Source organism: Cebus imitator, unplaced genomic scaffold (assembly GCF_001604975.1).
Source record: "Cebus imitator isolate Cc_AM_T3 unplaced genomic scaffold, Cebus_imitator-1.0 Scaffold146, whole genome shotgun sequence".
Classification (NCBI taxonomy): Eukaryota; Metazoa; Chordata; class Mammalia; order Primates; family Cebidae; genus Cebus; species Cebus imitator.
In genome coordinates, this window is record NW_016107461.1 from 1827890 (window position 1) to 1836357 (window position 8468).

Genomic DNA, 8468 nt, shown 5'->3' on the forward strand with positions numbered 1-8468 from the left:
AAAAACACTGGGAAGGGGTAACCCCCTCATCCCCGGGAGTGGCCCAGGGGTAGAGAGGCTACCTGAGGGGAAGGAAGCACAAAAGGGACCCGCTGCAGACTCAGGGCAAAGGGAATGCCATCGGTGCTGGGACCTGTGAGCACTACAGGAGGAAACGCGAGCGTGGTGGGACTGGCTCCAGGCACACAGGCGAAGGGCAAGAGGGTTGGACACGAAGCCACAAAGCTGCTTGGGTTCCTCCTTCTTCTCGTTTGCCTTTTTCTGCTTCTGCTGCATGATCTCCGAGTCCCTCTGCTTGCGGGCGGCAGCAGAAAGCCCGTCATCTCATCTCCGCGCTTTCCCTTAACCGATTAGCTCTGCTTTTTCATATTCTTCTGGCGGGCGAGCTCTCGCTGGTTACCGCGGGTCATGGCGACGGCAGCGGCTCCGACCCCCTCCGTTACGTCCCCCCGTTCTCACTTCCAGCAGCTTTACACCTACCACCTTCCCAATGTATTTTTCTTTATGTTCAACTGCTTAGAAACTTGATTGAAGGAAGCGGGAGAGTAGAGAGAGGAGAAGCATCTACCAAACCTGTGTTCCCATATCCCTTGAATGTGAACTTGGTAGGCTTGTGGGACCATTGTGCTGAGCCCTGAAAGTTTGTTTTTTGTAGTACATAATGGGACCTCAGGGAGTGTCCTTGGGGGAGAGCTCAACTAGTATTTTCTATGGAACAATTTTTATTGGCAGACACAATAGCTACCAGGGACCTGTTCTGAGCTTACTGGGAGTAGATACTGTTTCCTGGATTTCCTACAGTGCTCTGACAGTGCTAGGCAAACTTTTAAAATGAATGATGAGAGTGGATGATGTTCACATAGTACACAATTGGGAAGGTAAGAATATATGGCTGTGAAAATTGAACAAATAAGTGTTTTTCATTTGTCACTAATGTTACCTAAAGAACAATGGAAAAGTGTAACATAAAGGTCTTGGGAAAGAAAATTTATTACATCAGTGTATATGCTGAAATAATAAAGTGATATTTAAAACTTATTTTTATATATTTAGAATAAACTCATGCCTAAAACTGAAATAATTTCTATTACTCTATAATTTCCATTTTTTTATTTTTAAATAAATTTGGCCGGGCATGGTGGCTCATGCCTGTAATCCCAGCACTTCAGGAGGCCGAGGCACATCGGTCACCTGAGGTCAGGAGTTCAAGACCAGCCTGCCCTACATGGTGAAACCCCATCTCTACTAAAAATGCAAAAATTAGCTGGGTGTGGTAGCATGTACCTATAATCCCAGCTATTCAGGGGACCGAAGCAGGAGAATCACTTACCCAGCGTGAGTAACTGAGTAAATCTGAAGCAAATCAATTAGCAGAATATACCTTGACCTGGCTGGCACAGTTGCTCATGCCTGTTATCCCAGCACTTTGGGAGGCCAAGGTGGGCAGATCACTTGAGGTCAGGAGTTCAAGACCACCCTGGCCAACATAGTGAACCCCCCCATCTCTATTCAAAATACAAAATTTTAGCCGAGCATAGTGGTGGGCACCCGTAATACAAACTACTTGGGAGACTGAGGCAGGATAATCGCTTAAATACAGGAAGCAGAGGTTGCAGCCAGCCGAGATCACACCACTGCACTCCAGTCTGGCAACAGAGCGAGACTCCACCCACCCCACCCACCCCCAAAAAGAATATACATTGGTCAAGATCAGTTCTCACATTCTCATGTATCATGCTGACAATTTTAAGTAATACTGTTTAAGGATATATAGATTAAGTTATTAATTCTTATTTTGATTTTTTACATATTTAAATAATATATGCTAACATAAAAATTCAAACTATATAGAACAGTAAGGGAAGAAAAAATATTAAAAGGGCTTATCCCCAGTATACATTTTTCTAAATAGAAGATTTTAGCGAGAATTGAGAGGATTTTTTAGTCATTCCTTTTTTTCAGTGTTGTTTATGGCAGCAAGGGAGCTGACAACTATGATATTAGAGTCCTCTGTTTTGTTCCTTAACTTTGCTTTTTGAGATTTATAGCTTCATTTTGTTCTTGTGTCCTTATTTGGTTGCTGCTTATAAAAGAATTTTTTTCTATTTCTTCCTCATTTAAAGCTATTTTTGGTCATTTTATTCATATGCAGGAGGGTGATGTTATGGTGCTGCACAGCTTTTTTAGTAACCCAGAGACTTATGTTTGACTTGCAAAGCTAAAATGTAAAGTGGACCTATATTTTCAATATCAATTTTGACCCTGAGTTTTACTTCTTCAAGATTTGAGATTTGAGATTAACTTGGAACGCTTGTACAAGTAAAGGAAAAATGTTATATTCTGAGTCAATCAAGTTCTGATCAGCTGGAAGAGCCTAGAATTAATAAACCAATCTCTAATGAGTATTCAGGGTTTCACCAATCCATGCAATCTATGCATATGCGTATACGTCTATGTACAGAGTTTCACGTGTCACACGTTTCTAGGGGATGTACCACCCACATTTCCCTTTGGTAAAGGACTTGTTGCCCCAGCAGCTAGGTGTGCTCTCAGCCCTTCAGGAATTGCCTCACCTGCTGAGAGCCACCAGAGTCACACCCCTTTTCCAGTCTGCCACATCAAGCCTAGCTCTTTGACCCACTGATGGACCACCTTGGCTTCAGAACTCTTCATAGTATCGGTAAAACCTGTCATTAGGCCTGCTGCTCTGCCCACTCCAGCTTTCCTCCCCTCTCTTTACAGGTGTTGATCCCAAGGGAACTCTCTAATAAAGAGTTTATTAGAGATGCCAATAAACTAAACCCCGCTCTCAGTACCTGCCTCTGGAAAACCTGATGAGTGACAGAAACATGTTGTGTGCTTTCCTCTCAAAACCCAATCTCTCTCCCACTGTGTACCAGCATTTCATTTGGTGGGATTAGCTCAACACTTAGCACTGATGTGAATCCTTTATCTACACCAGTCAGGTATTCCTGTCTAACTAGCAACAGCCAAACGTTCAAATAATCCAGGTAGTAAGTGAGCATGTTACAGTTGGCTGATCACAGGCATTGATTCAGCGATAGTCCACTCAGTGTGAATTTCAGGACTTTTGTGATTGCAGAAATGAATAATGCTTGCTCGCTTGCTGTTGAGATGTGAACAATATTGCCTGCAATGGCTGCTGGTATCCACCTTCCAACAATGTTGGGAAATAGCTTGAAGAAGCTGCTAGTACACAAAGAACAGACTAACTAAAAGAGATATTCAGAAAATAAGTTAGGCCCGGATGGAACTATGCTGGAATCCTGTCCTGCCAGTACGGGTGCAAATGATTCATCAGGATGGCAACTTTTTTCCTAACAAACAGCATTTCAGAAATAGCAAATTAAATGGCTCTGTGTACTCTCAAAGGTTAATTGAGAAAGTGGAATTTTTAGTCTAACCATGAGTAGTTAAGGGAACAGACAGGGTAGTGTTCAGAATCCTTGTTGCCCTATTATGTTAGACCTACATAAAGAAGCACAAAAACATTGAATATAATGGATATCTCAAGCAATTTGGCCACGCATTTGTTGTATATTGGTGATAATTTTATTGCTTTTAGCTTGGAGCCCTTGCAAATGCTTAGTAATTATATTCATGAGGCTATGGAAATTTTTTTCATTCTTTCTCTTTTATCCATTAAAGTAAATTACTGGTTAGGGAGAAAAGAGATTTAACACAATATGGGTACCTTAATGGTAATTCCTGTATAGGTCAGTGACACTAGGAAAATGCAGTAAGTGTTGTTTTCTTTCTCAATTGAATTTTGCTTAAGGGGAAATTTAGTATTGAGTTTTTCTTTAAAGGAATGTAGGACATGGATATGGGTGTAAGTCTTTGGTCACTTTTTGGGTACATTTTACAGTATTGTATTTCTAACTTTATTCTGTCTCATTTGTTGTAAGAAAATATGTACACATAAAGATGGAAAACACTGGCACCTTAGTGATATCAGCTAAAAAAATGAGTATGATATTTCTGGAGATCTAGCTCAAAATTATGTATATAAATGAACAAAGGACAGAAAAAAAGACCAAAAGTAGCAGGAGGGTAAAATTATTTATTCTTGAGGTGTGCACATGTGTTTATACATTTTACATATATATAAAATATAAAATTCAGCAAAAACGGTTCTCTAATGAAGAACTGAAATCAGAGAAAAGGAAAAACTCTTGCTCTTGCTCATTGATATTCAACAGACTGCAAATAACTTTTCCACAGTATACTTGGGAATTTATAGACATAAAATTGTTTCAATTATTTTCTGAATGAAACCCCATGTGAGCTCTGACATGGCAAAGGAAGAATCTAAAATGTTACTGAATATTATCCCAAAAAGCTTAAGAGTACATGAAATGTAGTTTTTGAATACCTTATCTCGATATGCTTTATTTTGTTTTTACTAAAGGAAAAAGTCTGCTTTGTCAGACAAAAAATAGAAACTAAGGTAATATTACCACTTTAGAAGTTTCTCTTTCATTCATTTGCATTTTGTTTGGGGTTTCTAACAATAGCATTATTTTTCAAATAACAAAGGAGAGCGCAATGTATTGGATGGTAAATTTTCTGATAATAACATTAATTGATAAAAATTACTTAGGAAACTAAATTTACATTTTGATTCAATTTAAGGCCACTTAAGGCATGGAAAGAGAAAATATAATGGAAAATTTCTACCGTGGAGACATTTTCACTATTACAGTTTTTAATACTGAGCATATATTTTAGGTTAACCAGTAAGGAAGTAATATAAAAGTGAATGAAATAGAGGAAAGATAATTGTTTACTGATTTAATATACAGAAGTTTTACTCTAATTATGTCACTTCACTATTTAAAGTTACTCAATGGTTTTTTTTTTTACATCTTATGAAATAAATTCTCAAGTCTAGCACTAGGCATTTAATCTCTCTAAAGTATTCTCAACCTAATCTTCCAAACATATCTCCTTCCACGGATCCTCCTTTTCAGCCACACTAGACTAACTGTTCTTCCCCTAAAATGATCCTTATCATCTCACTTCTGTGCCTTTGTTATTTTTTTTTTCCTCTCATGAAAGAAATGTCTTCTATAATTGCTAGCCAGAACACTTTGTTCCTCTTACAAATTTATATAACATGTTTGATAAGGTGAAAGAAACATTATTTTACTAAACACTCCAGAATTCACCTGAGGAAAATAATTATCTGTGCATAGAAAACAAAGAATCTTTGATAGAATAACTAAGGAAAAAGGTGAGACCTTCAGGTAATAGATTTACAGAGTTATGGAAATAGACTAATGAGTTAAAATACTCTGATCAAGAATAAACAGAAAGAGAGGGAGAGACAAGAGAAGGGAGTGTGGCGGGGTGTGTGTCAGGGTGTGGGGGCGATAGAAGACAGAAAATAAATGCATGTGAAACATGGGAGACTTGTGTTGGAAATTTTAAAAGCTGGCTTATCTGATATTCTATTTTAAATTATGTTTCTGTTATATTCAAATGTGTAAATTCAAGAGATTCTACTATACACAAAAGGCGTTTTGAATTTTTTCTTTGTCTTTTGAAATACAAAGAACATGAAGTCTACATTTGTTTAAATGGCAATGAGGAGATGAATAAAGAGCCTTAAGATTTAGTGCGAAAAGTAAAATTCATAGAGAGCAGGAAATAGGAACTAGAGGTAGTTAAAGAAATACCTTTTCCTTAAAATTTAGCCAAATTCTTAAAGTTAACATGAATTTTCCATAGGCACAAACTGGTAGGATTGCTACCTCTTATTGTAGGGTGACTGTCTTTTCTATTTGGTCTGGTGTAATGGAATGTCATAGACTGGGTGGTTTATGAACAACAGAAATTTACTTCTCTGTTTTGGAGGCTGGAGAGTCCAAGGTCAAGTTGCTTGCAGATTCAGTGTCTGGTGAGAGTCTGCTTCCTGGTTCATAGATGGCTGCCTTCCTACTGCATTTTGCATGGTAGAAAGGTCTGGGAGCTTTCTGGGGTGTCTTTCCTAAGGGTACTAATACCTTACACAATTCATGAGGGTGAGTGCTCATGACCTAATTACCTCCCAAAGACTCCACCTTCAAATACCTTCACACTGTCCATTAGGTTTCAGAATACAAATTTTGGAAGGGAGGTTGTGGGGTGGGCATAAACGGTTAAGTCTGTAGCAGTGAACAACCATCTCAGTTTGCCTTTGGACTTTCCTGGTTATTAAGCAATCAGTGCTTAAACTGGGAAAGTCCCAAGTAAACTGAAATGAATCGTCCACCTGAATAAGGGACAGGAAGACACCAACCGATAGCTGCGTGCTACAGGAACTCTCTCTGGCATGCTTACGACAACAAACACATTATATCTTGAATTGTCAGTTACTACTCTTTGTGTGAGATATGTAATAAAATGGTGATATAACATTTTTGGCAAAAAAGGGCCCATCTGACACACACACACACACACGCACACACACACACACGCACGCACACACAAAATTGAAATATATACATACCCCCAACTACCTAAACAGACTTTCTTCTTAATAATTGTCCTAATAATAACTAAGTACATTTTTGGTATTCTTCTTTTGGAGTTATTCTGGTCACTGGTTCCCAACTGGTAGTGATTATGCCCTGTTCCCCCTGAGGACATTTGTCAATATCTGGAGATATTGTGATTGTTGAAACTCAAGAGGAATGGAGAAGCATGGCTAATGGAATCTAGTGGGTAGAGGCTGGAGATGCTGCCATACATCCTACGATGTACAAGACAGCCCTCCGTAACAAAGAATGATCCAAGCCAAATGTTAATGCCTTGGTTAGAAAATCCTGATTTATTATAGACCTTGAATATATTTTTCTACCCTAGTGTTGGCAACTGCTTGACTTGACATGATGATTTAACAGTTGAAAATCATAAAAATTGTAGGAGGATGTGACACTTTGAAAGTCTGTTTTAAGTAACTTCTTCATGCCAAACACATCAATTAGAGGTAAAATAATTTTAAAGCATCAAAATAAATATCCATAAACAATATAAAATTCTTTATGGACTAAAAGTGGAATAGAAACACCACACTGTAGCCTGAGGTGGTAGGATCTATCTCCAAAAGCAAACAAAGGCAGCCAGAGTTTGACTCTGGGGAGAAAACAGAATCCAAAATGCCCCATGCCAGGGGACCAGACACAGCTCCTGAGAGCACTGAGGCAGGGCTTATTGCAGCATTCCATGAGAAAGGGTAAAAGCTTCTTACTACCACTCTCAGCTATAGCTTTTATAAGGATCTGTATTAGTCAATATAACCTAGATTATTTTATTGACAAGCAGCTCCAAATCTACTGGTTTAAAAATGACAAAAGTTGATTTTTTGCTCAGCTGCATATGTATTAGAGGCTGATAAGGAGTCTTCACTCATTGAGATTTGTGTTTATTTTAGACTAAGATTGATGTAGAAGCCTCTACCTTTATACGTGGTGACATCTGCATTAAGATAAAAGGTCTCTAGAGGGTCTCTCATTAGCTACTCTCTGCTCTGCAGTGAAACTTTGCTTTAGGTTGGAAGTCATCGCTAACACTGGTAACATGGTCTCAGGGAGTACTATTCTGTCATGTTGCTGGAAAGAGGGTTAACTGCTCTAGTGAATGGCACAGGCTCTTTGTCTAATGCTCTGCGAAGTGTGAAAAGCTAAGGACCACGTGTACCAAGGTGCTTGCTTCAGCAACTGGGTCTGTGTTAACTTCTATTTTTTAATAGGATAGAAGCTTAGAGCTATCAATAAGAGATCTTGTTATACTGTGGGGGCTTTTGGTGAGGCCAGGATGACTACATATTATTATACATGTGGAGAAGAGTGAAGAGAAAAAGGAAATATCCCACACTTAAGATGAGCCTGCAACCTATCATCTCAAGTCACGTGATAAAACTCAGTAATATTTCTAGTTCTCCTTCTTCTGAACAAATGGTAGGATTGCACAACCTTGTTCTCACATAGTTAGGACTGGAATGTAAGTAGTAATGATGTGTGTCACTTTCAGGTCACTATGAGATCTGGCATGCGATCCCCCATGTTTCTTTCTTTCCACCATAGAAGCAGGTATATTCCAAATACTCTAGGCTCCAACAGGCTGGTATCTGAGTGAAGACCATGTAGAGCAGATTCTCTTGTAGATTTAAGATGGACATTTAGCTTAGGTGAGTGATCTGCCTACATTTTAATCCACTGAGGTTCTATTGTTATGCAGCCAAGATTACTGCATATCCTGAGGGAAACAGTAGGTATTCAAGTGTTGGGGCATAGAAACTGATACCCAGAACATGGTATTTTGACTCAGGGTCTCTCTGATCCCCTGCCTCCTGTGATTCAGTGCTTTGTTTCTCCCAAAGCACAGGATGATGTTGTTCTCTAAAGATTTTTATCTGCCTGAAATCTGGACCTTCCAAAGTAGAATATAATTACGTTTGGTTC

The 8468-nt window shown here is 38.8% G+C and overlaps 1 pseudogene across 1 annotated transcript; it reads right to left on the reverse strand.

Annotated features, from left to right (window-relative positions):
- Positions 1–6: 6 nt before the first annotated feature.
- Positions 7–425, reverse strand: LOC108314040 (annotated as a pseudogene). The gene has a single exon (XR_001829323.2). The product of XR_001829323.2 is annotated as an uncharacterized LOC108314040 (transcript).
- Between the last annotated feature and the right edge of the window lie 8043 nt (positions 426–8468).